The sequence below is a fragment of the Meleagris gallopavo genome, chromosome 1, assembly GCF_000146605.3.
Source record: "Meleagris gallopavo isolate NT-WF06-2002-E0010 breed Aviagen turkey brand Nicholas breeding stock chromosome 1, Turkey_5.1, whole genome shotgun sequence".
NCBI classification, from domain to species: Eukaryota; Metazoa; Chordata; class Aves; order Galliformes; family Phasianidae; genus Meleagris; species Meleagris gallopavo.
The window spans coordinates 126,757,470-126,773,157 of NC_015011.2; the positions used below are offsets into that span (position 1 = coordinate 126,757,470).

The 15,688-nt window shown below is 40.5% G+C and overlaps 1 protein-coding gene across 1 annotated transcript in view; it reads left to right on the plus strand.

Annotated features, from left to right (window-relative positions):
- The window catches only part of LOC100547097 (dehydrogenase/reductase SDR family member on chromosome X-like), a 56,640-nt gene that overhangs the window by 10,804 nt on the left and 30,148 nt on the right, over nucleotides 1-15,688 (plus strand). The gene's annotated exons all lie outside the window — the stretch shown is intronic.

A 15,688-nucleotide genomic window follows, 5' to 3' on the forward strand; every position in this document is an offset into this window, starting at 1 on the left:
TTTTTTAGCTCTAAGATGCAAGTCAGGCATCTTAAAGAGTGATTATTATTTTTTTCTGTTAGAAATTAAAATATCCTAAAGCCTTCCCAAGCTGTACCAAGTCCTTTTTTTCACAAAAGTGAAATGATGTGGGAAGAGAATATTGCCCTCCAGCAAAATTACATTCCAGGTTGCCCAAATGTATTAAATTGTTCTCTCTTCTCTGGCTCAAGCTGCCTTTTCTTCCTCATTTACTTGGCTCAGGAGATGGTAAAGAGATTTCTTAAGAGAAAAAAAAAATGCAGTAGTTTCCAGAATAGTTAGAAGAACTATCTGTAATCATTTTACCTTTTTCTTCATGACTTTTGGAATAGCAAATAGATGTTTGTGAGCCTGAATTTTTTCTGCTTCAAGTCATTCTCTTGGTAATGAGGACTGTGTACCATGAGAAATCATCCACGTGGGCTGGATGTGTATTATGCGGGAATATGCCTATGAAAGGGAGAAAAATTACAGCTTTCTCATTGAAAAGTCCAGGAGCTTTTAAGATACATTACTAGACAGATACTGAGCCATTTTGGTGGAGCAAGATGAAACTCTGCCTGGATAGTATTAGGTGGGCTTTTGCTCAGGAAATACCAAAATACTTGCAGTATATCTAAATATTTATCCAAGGAGAGGTATAGAAGAGAACAAAGAAATTATCCTGTGATGTCATGAACAACCCTCTACTGCCTTGGTGATCACATAGGTCTGATCACTCTGGTCTTCCTTTCTTATCAGAGAACAGGAAAATGCAGCCTTGGCCACATGTGTTTTCTGTATCTCAGGACAAATACCCTGTGGAGAAAACATAGCATCCATGTTCCGCGCTAATTTATCCCTGCTGCTAGCTTATAAAGGTCTGCTGTAGCTCATCATGAAATTATGGCTTTAACTCAGAATGAGTAACTCTTGGGTCAGGCCTGATATTGCACAGAAAGTGAGAAAGATGAGTTACCCTGGTGCTGACCTGTGCAGCACTCAGTCTTCTTTTATCCTTGCTAAACAAACCCAGTTCCTTCATCCTTTCTTCATAGGAGAAGTGCTCCAACCCTTTGTTCGTGTTTCTGGCCCTTTTCTGGACCTACTCCAACATCTCTATGTCTTTTCTTTGCTGAAGGCCCCCTGCCTTGTACTCAGAACTCCCAATGGGGCCAGAGTGGACAGGAACAATCCCCTCCCTCTCCCTGCTGGCCACACAGCCCAGGATACTGTTGGCCTTCCAGGCTGCAAGCATACACTGCTGGCTCATGTCTAACCTTCTGTCCACAAACCACTCATCCTCCTTCAATTCAGATCAAGACTTGAATGGCTGTGAGTCTTTCTAGAGAGAGAATGTTGCCTCCCAGGTCTGAAACCCAGCCTAGCACCTCGTGCTGGTGGTGGAGAGCTGCTGCCAGTAGTTGGGCAAGGAATGCATCTTGGCAAAGCACAAGTTTGTGGCTTGCTGTAGGCACAAACCTTTTGAAGAGAGATTTCTTCTGGAGGGCATGAAGACTGGGAGGAGAGGATGAGGGAGGAAGTGAAGTGTGTTTGAAGGATGGCTGGATGAAGACCAGTTTGTCCTTTGATGACTTTGGAGAGTAGGCAGAGGGAAACGTTTAGGTTTCTGCAGCTACTAGAACTTTTGGGATGAGCAATATGCAGACGACAGGATGGAGGGAGTCCCCGGGGCAAGTATCCTAATGTTTCTGAGTGGCTAATATTTGAATTCAAAGGGTACTTTTAATCCAAGAATTATTTGCATTTTAGAGCTGCCTCAGAGCCCAGGCGGCATCTGGACATTTGCCTCTTCACATCCACTAGCTACCACCACCGTTATAGGACAGATGGCAGTATGTCTGCCTTGGGGTATAACTTGTAATAGGAAGTGAAGGGCTGCTGTTGCCAAAAATCGAATTATCAACAGCCAAGGGTCTGAAAAAGTGGAAAAATTAAACAGAGATAAATCACAGAGTGTTGATGGCTGCTGTCCAAGTAGTCTGAAAGAATGAAACAACAAAATAGCCAAGCTGCTAACCCAAATATATAATTTATCCTTAAATTAGCATTTTACCTGCCCATTAAAAATGTGTTGTTCCCAAGCTTCGTACAAAGCTAACCAAATTTAATTCGGTTCCCTGAACAGTGGTTGGAGAGACCAGTGTTGTGCTGGTAGAGCAGCCAGAAGAAGTGCACAGCTCTGGTGCCAGTGGTTGCTCAGGATCTTGCTCTGAACCTGCTTCCCCTTTTTCCTCTTCTCCTGACACAAATCCCTGGATAGGCACTGGCCCAGCTGAGCTGCCCTTTCCTGGGTGAGGGACAGGGCCTTCTCTTCTGACCATGCCAGGGTGGGCCCTGCAATTCATATCCTGAAGCTGGAAGCCTGAGTCAGCCCTCTGCATGTGCAAGTTGAGCTGGGCCCTGAACCTGGGCTGAGGAACGTACTATGATGGGTGGACATCTGCTGAGCTGCATTAGTGTGGTTTTTATATGTTGCAGCATGCTGCACCAACATTTTGCATTGCAGCCTTTTGATCTTGTGGTTCTGCTCATCTGGAGCTCTGCAGCAATTCAAAACGTATTTTAAATGCAGTATTCAGATCAGCAGTACTGTTAGAGTCAGTCTGCTAGATGAGCATACCTGATTGCATAACAATTATTGCCTAATTTTTTTCCCATTACAGAGAGGAAAGGAGGTTTTCTTCCCCAAAATTGCTGCTTAAATACTAGAAAGAAAAAAAAAAGACAACAACCCTTCCCTAGTCTTGCCAGCTGCAGTTCTCTGCTGCTCTCCTTCACAGTGTCAGGAGTACAGCTGTCACCATACTGGAAATAGTGATCTATGGTGAATTTCTAGCTCCTTTATTTACCAAACTGATCATACATCAGAAAGTGTAGGAAGAATAATTTCATACATTATTAATTCCCTGCTAAGAATTCTGAGTTTATGTTTCTTGGGTAAAAGATTGACTAGAAAAATCCAGTTTGCCTATGTTTAATTTGTACTTGGTTACAAAACAGACTAACGAGAAACTATTTTCTCTCATTCCTCCCATTTAAAAGTTTGTCCCGGGAGAGTGTGCACTGGAGGAAACGGTGGTGCTGTGACTATCACTTCAAAAGAAGATATACTCTTCTTCCTACTGCTGGTTTCCCCCTTGCTAACTGGAGAACAGCTGCTCACAGAAATACTCTCATATGCTTCTCACACTTTCTACTGTAGCTATACTTTCTTCTTGACCAACATGGCAAGCTCAGCTACTGTCACTGTAGTATCATTAGCACAATTCTCCTCGCCTTGCACCCTTCTATAGAAGAGAAATTCAGGTCTGGAGGAGGAGCTTTCTCCTCCTTTACTGCAGGTGCCTGAGTTGGAATATTTTCCATGTTTATATTGGAAAGAGAGGCTTCTCAAGAGGTCAGAACCTCTGAGCCAATTCATATGTTAATTCTAGCATGTGCTTGTGGATGCCTCCATGTAAGCTGCTTTCTATCTACAGTGATCCAAACAGATCTAAACAAAAATAAAATAGTCACAGCTAAAATAACCAGCAGCTCCACTGAATCAACATGATTGGGTTCTGAGATAGCTTTTTAGTAGCAGCTCAAACAAAAGGAAGAAAACTCAAGAATTTCTTTCAGGAGTTACTCAATATCATACTTGCAGGATTAGGTAGGTCAGGGGAAAGGTCTCTGAAGTTTTGAGATTGCAGTTTAACTTTTTCTGAGGTCAACAATAACCGTAACTATGAATATTGCTCTCCATTCTCCCATTAGTGACCTTTTCTGTGATTAGAGACATTTCCCAAAGCACCTACTGGACTCACTCGTCCAAACGCAACTTGCAGAAATAACTTGAAATTAGATCTACAAAGGGCAATTCGGAGCCCAGTATCAGACGTCTAATCAGTTGGGATGGGAAGTGGTCCAGCCAAGGATTGTTTAACGTAAAATTCATAAGCAGCTCTAAAACAGAGGCTGCAAAATCACAGCTCTCCTGTTCAGGAGAATCCTGGCGTCACCTGGCCCCTGTGGCTGCTCTTCTGCTTTCCTCTGCTCCATGGCAGTCAAGCCATCTTTTCCACAGAGTGGCACAGCTTCAGCTGCAGGGACTAAGGGCAGTTTGCCCCAGTTTCTCCTCTTGCCTGGTAGCTACTGCAGTGGGACCTAGGGGTTAGGGTTCTTTTGAGGCTCAGAGAACCCACAAGCCAAATTTTCTATGTACTCTCAGCAGCGGTGATGGGACCACCACACTTATAGAATGTGTTTTCTGTCAGTGTTTAAAATGACAAAGTTGGACCTCTCAGCTGTGCTTGTTCATACTGGAGATGGGATAAAATTTAGGCCACACAGCACAGTAATGCTTCCCGATGTTCAGAGATTTAAATCAGAGGTAAAGAGATAAACACCTAGAAGAGATAAAGGTGCAACTTCAGGCACAGCCATCTCTGTGACATCTGCTGTTGGTTACTGAGACCTGGTTTCAAGAGCATTAGGCACAGTGGTTGCTTCTAACATCATTCCTGTATACCTAAGTTACCACATTTTGTTCATCTGGTGCCGCTCCTGAACTTTCAGGGAAAAATGTTCTGTTTTGTTTTCCTAAGAAAATAGGCTTTTATGTGGTCAAAAGTACCCATTTCTTTCCCAAATAACCCCTAAATGATATTGTACTCTTTTCAGGCTGACATTTCATTCCCAGAGTTCTTTTTTTTTTTTAATGAAGGGAAAAAATTCCACATAATGTTTCATGAAAAGGGTTATCAGCATGAACTGATGCTGGACAATGCACAGGATGAGTGTTCCTGAGAGCAATCATAGAATCATAGATCGCCGAATCATAGATTGGCTTTTGTTGGAAGGTACCCTAAGGATCATCAAGTTCCAGCCTCCTTGCCAGAGGCAGGGCCACCAACCTGCAGATCTAGTATTAGACCAGGTTGCCCCAGGCCCCATCCAACCTGGCCTTGTACACCTCCAGGGCAGGGCATCTGCAGCTTCTCTGGACAGCCTGTTCGAGCACCTCACCACTCAAAAAATAAAGAACTTTCCCCAAATATCCAGTCTAAACCTTCCGTCCTTGAGCTTAAAAGAATTATTAAGATGTCCAATAGCCAGTCTGCCTTCAGGAGGAAAAGAAAATGACTATAACACTAAATATTGAGTTGCAGAAGAAGAGCATTGTGACTTCTCGCACAACTGCTCTGAATTACATTGCCTGAAATTCCAGGTCAGGTCAGCATTAACGGGAAACTGCTATGAAAGAGGATTTATTTAAAGATCCATCACTCAACAGAGACACTGCATTAGAATGATCCTGGTAAAAGTCATGGAGGACTAGCAAAGGAGATAATTAGAAGAATAGCAAAGTAAATAACAGAACAAGGCCAGGCTGAAAAAGGTTCTAAAGTTTCTTAAAGATAAATTGATCTTAAACAAACAATGAAACAAAACAAACAAACAAAAAACCCATCAACAACAACAACAAACCCGCAGAAAAACAGCTTTTATTATATGAGTAGAATCCTGCAAGTAATAAGACAGATCTCTTTGTATGGAAATAAAGAGAGAAAGGAGGTAGAATCCAGTGTACCAGATAGCTTCTGAAACAGAAATCAAGAAACTCAAGAAGCTCTGGTTCTGCTCTTGACATTTTATCCTTCTGCACCTTCTTTTCCTCTCACTTTGTTAAGTTGTAAGATCTCTGCTGAAGATTAGTAGTTCTGAGAGCTCTGTGGTTTATACAGCAGCAGCAAAACTGCCAGTACTCACCTGGGATGCAAAGTCATACTGTCATTATTTTAGAAATGGTAATGTCTTGCTCAGTTTACTTAAGCACAGTCTCAGTTATGTGCTTGTACACACATAATGACACCAGACCCACACAGCACAATTATATTTACCTTCTTCCACTCTCAGGATGTGCTCATCAATTAGAGTCTGTGATAGTATTTAAGTTTTTATGTTGAGAAGTCACAGTTATTTCAGAGGCATTCACAGCATGAAAAGAATTCAAACACTCTCTGCAAGACTCCTTATCTTTTTGAAGTATGACTTTTCACTGTGTTACCCAGCTATCTGAGATATTTCGGCAAGTTCCTCCTCATTCTATTTTTCCTAATCTTGTGTACAGTGAATAACACTGAGTCATCTGCATGCATGCCCAGTTCTCTGATTTTTCTCTCTTTATTTGCTCATTATTAATTGAATCTGAAGGCTGGGATTCAAATCACCTAATTTTTGAGGTTTATAACTCAGAGGTTTAAATCTGAGTCAGTGTCCCCAAGCTCCCTTTGCAGTCTGTGGAGAGCAATAAGTAGATGTGGGGCATGATTCATCTCATCTTAAACTAGATCTGTGAAACAGGTCAGATGAATCACGCCTTAGAAGCCCTCTACAGTCCTAAAGGCTTCTTATCTTGAAACTACCTAGTATCAGATGTGGGGAAAAGAAGAAAGCAAGCCCAGGCCTCCTGATTCTTGGAGAAGTAGGAAGGGATGACAGCAGTGCTGCCCAAGGCAATTTGTGTTCCTTAGCTATAACACAGATAACATCCCAGGTGTTGGTTGGCAGGAGCCAGGGCAAACAGTTGTACTAACATAGCTGTGTGGAAGGAGTGAAGAATGAAGCTAGTTGAAGCGTAAACTGTGATCTGCTCTGACACAGCACTTTGTCGCTTGAACTGGCACAAGGAAAACAGCAGAAAACTGGTGGGGAAAGAGAAGGTGGTGTTTTCTGAAATATGAATTATGGGCACTTCTACTGGCCAGAACAAAAGATGTTGTGTTCTGAGCTATTCTTGTTTGAAGCTTGGAAATATTATTCCCTTCTTCTTTGTGTTATTTCACTTGACTTTGTGAGCTTTTTGTCCTTAAATATTCCAATGAAGAGACAGTATCAGCCTCTGCCTGTTTACTCAGAGGGGGTAGAACAGAATATTTGCTGAACTACTTTCATGGTAATACCAAAGCATACTACAAAGATTATTCTTTACACTGGAAGCTTATATTATGGTTGTTTTGAAATGGTAAATAGTCATACACAGAAAATGCCAGCTCTTTTCAGGAAATGTAGCCATTAGGAGAGTTGTTTGCCATCACTTAATGATTCTCTGGTATTACACTTTGGTCAAGAATTGAAAATGTGATTTATTATGAAGTATCTAGGTGTAGTGCTGACCAGCAATCCTACTGAGACTGATTTGTTTTCCAGTCCCCAAGTATATACTTGGTATTGGCTTGTGGAAAGAAGTACCTGTACAGCAGACTAAGACATGCAAGTTGTGAGTTTTGATTGAAACTTTTGATATTTACCCTAAGGTAGCACAGAAGGTCTTAATCTATTTTAAAAAAAGTCTGTACCAGCAGGTAAAAATTAAGTGACTGAATGTTACAACTCATCCAGCTCATTTCTCTAGACATTTACATTCCAGATGGGACAGAAGAAGCCAGATCCACACCAGTGATGACCAAGTGACCTTAGTGGCCTAGAAGCAAGGGAGGTTCTAGGCCACTATAAGAACAGGGATATTGTCAGCTCTGAACTATTTCAATCCATAAACCAGGCTAATTAGAATTGTAGTTTCTTTGCTGTAGTAACTAAAAGAAATCTGTTCTACAAATAGAATGGTTGTAGGCACGCCCATAATTAAGGTAGCCCTGTTTTATTTTTTGAAAGTTCTGTATTTCGCTGAAGCTTCTGTGTTTTTGTTTTTCTTTTTTTTTTTCTCTCTCTCTCTTTTTTATTCTCCATGTTCAAAATGTGTGAAGGTTTCTTTCATGACTTATGTAAGGTGAAAAAAGTCAACTTTCACTTAAAAGAAATAATCAGGGAGTCTGAGGGAAGAAAGATTTAAGGATGTAATGTCATGAACAAGGTAGCTAATTTGAAACAAAATTGAAATGACAGAGTTTGGCTACATTAGAGAAATTATTTTTAATAAATAAATTACACTTGCTTGTGAACAGTACACTTCATATAGAAAATAAATGCTGCAAGCCAAGGGGATAAAAACTCATGAGGAGTGCTGGTGCATGTTTTAGTCAGGGAGCATATTCAATAAAATATTTGCCATACCAACAAAAGATTGCTAGGATTTGTTTGGTCCTCACTGTTGCTCTTTCTATGATTCTATGTAGGTGTCCAGGAAATCCTGATCATCAAATTATTGAAAGTGATTCAATGTCTTAAATTTAAGTGACACTACCCAAAAGATACATTGGTAGTATGCAAGTCCAGAGTTTAGAAATAGGAAAGAAATGATACCTCCTTTTACTTACAGAACTGTATCAGTTTAAATCAGTTGAGGACTCAGTGTCTTTTCTAGGAAAATTCATGCTCCTAGCTTATTCTACAGTACCTTTCCATTTTGTCATCTTGTAAAAGCCTTGCTGGTTTTTATCTTCTTTAATATCTTGACACAGTATCACTCCCAAACAACTCTTCACTTGAAATTCAGAGTGTCAATATAGGGATGCTAGAATGTGTGTCTCGAATACAAACCGTGTATTTTGGGATTTTAAATGAGAAATAAGTCACAGTGTAGGGTTAAGTCACTGCAAGGAAAAAATGTCATCCAAGGATAAAAAGTAACATATCTCTGCAATTCACAAAATACAACACTGAAATGTAATATAAAAATCTGTTTACCATGAAAATAGACCTTGAAGTATATATAATAGGAATGAGGTTATTCTAAACCATCTATTCTTCTGTCCTTAAATGATGAATCTTCCAGTGTCCACTGTGAGCTCATCTATCCTTTTGCAGCAGAGGGCATTTACCTGAATTTGTCCTCTTGTTTCAGCTCCCCATGGAAGGAAGAAAACATACTTAACATTGAGCAGGATCAGTGCTGCCTTCCTCAGCTCTGAAAAGAGATTTGAAAAGCATTTCCACTGCATCACATCTTATTTTTTTTCCAAATAACAGCCTAGCTCAAAACAGATGAGGGCACATCATTTTCCCACCATTTTTCCAGAAGTTTCTGAATGGGGCTATGAAGCCGCTGAACTTACAGTTGTTTTCAACCTGTTTGAAGATAGAAGAGCAGGTACTATAAATCAGGGCAGAAAGGTTCCCAAAACAGTTGTTTGGTGGGGTAAAACCAAAGAAAATCTTCCAATAGCAACAAGGGAGGCTATCAGAGGACTTTGTTTCTCTGCAGTCATAAATCTGGATGATGAGCACCTAAACTCAAGAGAGGAAGAGGGAGATGGAATGTAATTTCCAGCAAGCATTTGAGGAAATGTTCTATGTATTTGTGATTGCATTTGCTATTTCTAGAAGAATAAAGCTTCCCCATTCAATAGTCTGGAAGAAATTTTACCCACAGGAAACTGAGATAACCTTTTTCACTCAGAGCTGGCTATGGATCTCACTAATCTTGTCCTGCTTCCTCCATCGTCTAAAATTTTCTAAAGATTGATTGCAGCTCATTTCTTTTACAAGCCTTGTCCTTACTGAACTGAAAATATTGAATATTATACAACAAAGAACTTTTTTTTTTTTTGAAAACCTAGGTAATGCTATACTGCAGTGTAGGAATTCTGCAAAAATGATCATACACTTAAGTAACATGTCATCTTGTGCTGCAATTATCAGACACAGAAGCCGTTCTTTACATGGACTGCCTCCTTTTAGCATTGCTGTTACATCCCAATTCTCTGGCAACGTGAACAGTGAAGCTGCTCAGGGAACCCTCCTGTAGTGATCTAATAATCCAGAAATAATTGAAGAAACTAGCAGTAATGGAACTGGAACATTGCTCTTACCCTAAAAATTGGCTTACTTTGATTAACCAGTGCAAAATGTTATCAGACTGTTGAATTTAACAAGTTAAAGGATTAGTGGTCTAGACACACATTTCTCTTATGAAGGTGAAAACATTGCTATGAAGGTGAAAGATTGTTCACTTGGTTTCTGAGAACAAATTTCTTTTTTATTTTACTCTTCCATGTCTGAAAGAAAAAGTAATCTTTTGGAAGGCTAAATATTTTTGTTCCTCATTTCTCTTAATACAGTAGGTTAAAGCTACACAGTTAAGTAATAGCACCACAAAATGCCTTTTTTTTAATACCTCTTTGAGCAGACAATGTTCCAATCATCCTGGGGGAGGGGGAAGCATGAACTTCTAATATTTACTCAGTGTGAATTTTCCTTTTTATCATGAACACCACTGCTAAGCTGTTTATTTACTGAATAGTCTGGAGAATGACAGGCAGGGCCTGCTCACAAACACTAGCATGAGGCCCAAGAAGTTCTTTAGACTACCTCTGATCTATCAATACAGTCTGGAATGTAAGGATAGAGCACAGCCCTGCTGAAAAGAGCCTGGGGGTACTGGTGAATGACAAGCTGGACATGAGCCAGCACTGTTCCCTGGCAGCACAGAAAGCCAACCATATTCTGGGCTGTATCAAAAGATGTGTGACCAGCATGACAAGGGAAGTGATCCTGCTCCTCTGCTCTGCACTGGTGAGGCCTTACCTGTAGTGTTCATATGCAGAGTCCTCAGTATAGGAGAGACATAGACCTGTTGGAGCTTGTCCAGAGGAGAGCAAAGGGATGGGCAGAGGATCTAAGGGATGGAACACCTCCCCTAAGAAAGCTGGGGCTATTCAACCTGGAGAAGAGAAGACTCCAAGGTGACCGGATAGCAGCCTTTTGGTATCTATAGGGAGGCTATAAGAAGGAAGGGGACAGACTCTTTAGCGGGGTCTGTTGTGATAGAAAATGGGGAAATGGGTTCAAATTAGAACAGAGAAGACTTAGATTGAATATAAAGTTTTTTACAATAAGGAAAATGAAGCACTGAAAGAGGTTGCCCAGAGACATGGTGGATACACCATTTCCCTGGACATATACAGAGACAGATTTGGGCTGGACAGGGCTGTGAGCAACCTGGCCTAGCTATAGGTGTCCCTGTTCATTGCAGAAGAGTTGGACTAGATGACCTTTAACGGTCCCTTCCAACCCAAATGATTCTATGATTCTATGGTTCTAAAGTTGGTGGCACTCAAATGGGTGACTCAGAGAATTCGCAGCTGAATTTAGGTGTTCTCGCTTACTTTCTGGAAGGCTGCAGACAAACTAGTATAACTTGGGTTATGAGTATAGCTTTTATTGATCATACCCTAGCTGTAAGTCTTTAAATACGCTCACTATTTTAATCCATGGCACTGCATTTATACACTTTGCCAGATGGATGTGTTCCATCTGTCCTTTTCTTCAATGGCATATCAAAAACATTAGCTCAGACATTAAATCTGTGCAAGGGTGAGCTACGGTCGATAATTTTTTTCATCATCTGTCAAAGTCCATGAAAGATCAGTGATCTGGATAAATGCCATAATGTTATTCTGACCAATAAAGGACAGAGAGGAAGACTGAGGGGGAGACTTATAAGGTGTCCAGCAAACAACAGACAACATTTTTGATACAATAAATGTTTAAAATAATTTGGGAAATAGGAGTCAGAGTTCTGCAAATTATCACCATTACTGCAGCTCGAATTAAGGGTGAACCAGTGCACAGGTAGCATTACGCACAATAGAATTTTCTATGTGTTAATCACTTTAATATTTAATTTCTGTGAATCTTGGCTCCTTATGAAGAGTGGGGCAGAATCTTAAGTGCTACTGCCTGTGGTGTAGAAGCCAAAGAGATTCATCAAGTGCACGAGGGCAGGAACACAGCATCAATAGGAGATTTGTGGTGGTTGTCTCACTGATACACAGCTGGATGGTACACACTTTATTTTCCTATTTTTGCTTCTTGTTTTTTCCTAGCAATCCTTTTAAAGTAAGAGTTCTGTGGACATTTGGAAACAGTCTGTCATCATATACATCTTTGCAGACTTGCACCCCGTTCCCTGACCGAATCCCAGATAAAAGGAATATTCTGTTAAGAAGAGATACATTCTGGTGACAGGGGCTTGTGTGCTTAAATATGTGCCCAGGTTGTGACTGATAGATTCCAGAGGTGTGTTAACAGTGTTGAACTGCCTTTTCATTTTCCACTTGTGGTGTTGTCATATAGTGCCTGGTTTCTGGCCGCAATTTTTGAGCTCAGCTGGTCAGGATTTACAGCTGCTCGGAGTTCACCCCTAGCTCTTGGCAGCCCTGTTTTGATTGAGAATGGCTTTTCTCTTGGCTGGAAGGCATGCAAATGAACATGGAGATGAACAGGACTTGATCAGAAAGATGAGTTGATTCTAGGACACCTTGCTTTAGGGAAAGAGGTCCACACGACTTCAGAAATGGAGAAGGGAGATACCAAGCTTGTCTTTGAAGACTGGGCCAGCCAAGGACACTGTTTATTAGTGTCAGCAAAGGTAGTATAGTGACAAAAGCAAAGGAGGCTTCAGCCAGAACCATTTTATGTCTTCTCCTCTTCCTGATTCATGCTTTATCCCTGCTGGTGTTTGCTCCACTTCTTTCTCCACCTGCCACCTTGCTGACATTGCTTCTTGAGCTTTATGACGCAGCACCAGCTGATATTTACCTCATTAAGAGCAGTTTCTGATAAACAGCAACCATGCAGGTGCTCAGAAGCATAGTCTGTTCTGTTATGAGCAGGACAAAGTTTCTCTTTGTCCTGTGTATATGCTGAACTATAACTGTGAGGCAGAAGAGAAGATGATCAGCTGAACTCTTCCATGCACCCTTGGGATACAGCATCCACAAAACAATGTGCCTACATGGAGCTTTTGCAACATGTTCTGCAGCACAGATTTGTGGCTCCTGAGCATTTGTGTTGACCTTGTCGAGGAACCATTCCTCGTGTGTAGCTGGAGGAGTAGCTGCTCCCACTTGCACCTTCAGACACTGGGTAGATGGGTGGCAAATGGGCAAAGCAATCCTTTCCATAGTCGTCTTCCCATAATGAAGGAGGAAGTGTCTCTCCCTGCCACTCTGCGCAGAGTTGTGGCTTTTCTTTGGATGAATCCCATGCTGGTAACATGTAGAAACAGCCGAACTGAAATGCAGAGTGGGAAGCTGACCCTAAGGGAGAAGCTTGAGGAAGCGTGTTTCTGTGATTCTGTGATCAGGCTCTCGTGGGGCTCATGGTGTGAGATAGCTCTCCAAGGTGCCTCTCTGTCAGCTCCTCTGATGTTAGTGAGCATCACGATGTGAGCTGAGAGTGCTCAGAGCAGGAACAGACACTGAGCTATGTAGGCACTCAGTGGCACCATGTGCTGTGAACCAGCATAACTTTGTGGGATTCGTACACATCTATTGAGGAGCAGCCAGAAAAACTGCTGCTGAAAACATGCTGTGACAGATACGTGTTTAAAAGAAAGCAATTAGGCAAAGCAGCAATTGCAGCACCATCATTTATGTACCTGCCCATCTGTAGATAATAACATTTGTAACTCTAGATATCTTTTGGGAAATTCTTCTCCTTTTATATTTTATTAAATAATAATTTTCAGACAACTGAGTCATCACATCACAACAATGGTAAGGTATTTTTAACAGATAATATTTTCACTGGTGTTTGACAAATATCGACTCGCTTTCACTGCAGAGATTGTTTACATAAGAATAAGGAACATATCCTTCAGAAGAAAGAAACATACGTCTGTCATTCTAGAAGTATCTGAAAGAAAGGGGAAGAGTAGGAGGAGAGATAAAATGGGAGTAGTTATAAATTAGGATATTTCAGTACAATTAGCTGCAGATATTCTATATATTTAGTTCTGATATTTTATAAATATAGATATTCTGATATTGTAAATATATATTATATTCTCTGTTTTAATTCTTAATGATGTGCAGCAAAGAAAGAAGCAGTTAATGTTTAAGACTTAGTATACTATTAAACACAAAGGCTGAGTGATAGGCACTTGAATAATTGAAACTCTAGTGGCAGACAGACTAAAATGATAAAAAGTGACATGTCTAAACATTAATTTTGGCTTATACTTCAGTTTGCTTGCTGTTATTGTGCATTTTTATTCTTGCTTATACCTAACTTAAACAGAAAACCTATTGCCTCGTTGTTTCTGATTCACATTCTGAGTTCAAGTTCAGGTTTGGACATTCATTCAAACTGTTAAATGCTGGTCTTTAACAAAGGCATTTTTTTAATGGTTTACTTAATATTTTTGTACATACTTTGAAATAATGTAAATATTAATCATTATCCTTAGCTTCCACATGTATAATTCTTTGGCACAATATTAAAACAAAGTACTCAGACCGTGAGACAAAGAAGAAACTCAGTTCCTATTCATAGCCCTGCAGAGATAAACTAAGAGCAGCTTTTCCGATCCACTTTGCCAAGTGGGGTGACATCTCAGGCAGCCTGGTGCTGCTTCTGGTGAAGCTGGGGAAGAGTCACCATCCGTGAATGAGCATGAATAAGAACTTTGGCTATTAAGATTTCTGCCTTGTGAGCAAAAAGAAGAGTCTGGGGCTTTTGTTTGTTTTCCTTTCCAAGGCAGGTTCTGATATTTTAATGGAAAGTATTTACAAATACAAAATAGGAGCACACACTTCCCAAGTAAGCAAATAAATAAGCTTAGTAATGATAGTCACACCCATTGATCTAGTCATTGTACAGTCATAACAGATAACAACTCTTTCCCAGCACAGGATTAAGGGAGGACAGATGGGACAGGTGTAGCAAAAAGTGAATTTCTAGGAAGGATGAGGTTGTAGTGATGTCTCGCTCCTAAAGTGATCAGTGTGAAATGCACTTATCTTAGCTCAGTGGTTATCTCACCACAGTATAAGCTGCTGTTGGTGGTGCAGAAAAGAGAATTTTGAGATTGGATGACGGGAGAAATTAAAATTTAGCTTACTAGTTGTTCTCAGGGTCCTGCTCCCCTCCAGGACATAATGGCATTAACAAAAAACAGAAGAGTAACCAACACTGCCACAATCCATACAAATGTTAAAGGAGTGGTTGGATCCTGCACTGTGCCACCAAATACTGCAGCTGACAGAAACCCAATGTTTCCTGCACCAAGATGAGTATTTTGTATTAGAAAGGATTATTCCGGTATATTATTTACTAATAAATTAGTACAACCAATTTGTGTGTATCTCAGCAGTTGCAGTGACAGTTTCACATAGCCTCCAGCCCTCAAGAGGAACGACTTGATCATCTCTGTTCTTTAATAGGAGCTAATGACTTTTGCATTTCCTTGCCACCTCCACTTGTAGGATGTTGGTAAAATTAAGAAAAATTGCAAACTTCCTAAAGGTCTGTAGGGAACTTAAGTTATTCAGTCTTATTCACGTGAGTCAGTGTTGTTGAAATGATGTGACCTTACAGCCATTTAGAAAAAAGTGAATTTAAAGTGTTTTTAAGCTGGAATCTACTCTCCCTGTTTTTGGAAGTGCTACTGAAAAAATTATATAAATTCACTAAGACCATTGCCACCAACTAGTGCTGTCTAGATTCAGGATGTATCCGTACTGTGAAAAACCAAAGGGATTTGAAGGAGATGTTTTTCTATAAATGATTTTAATAAGAGCTGTGATTGTTCTGTTATTTAGCTTGGAATTGTGCCTGAAGCCTGCCTCAACCCGTATTGTACAAATACGTTACACAGAATCATTATAGGTGCAGCTTCCAGCCTTGATTGTGTCTGGATGAAACAATCCGGTGAACATCATTGATGTACTGGAGATAAGAGTAGTGAGAAAGGTCCCTTCTTGCAGCCTGTGCTGTG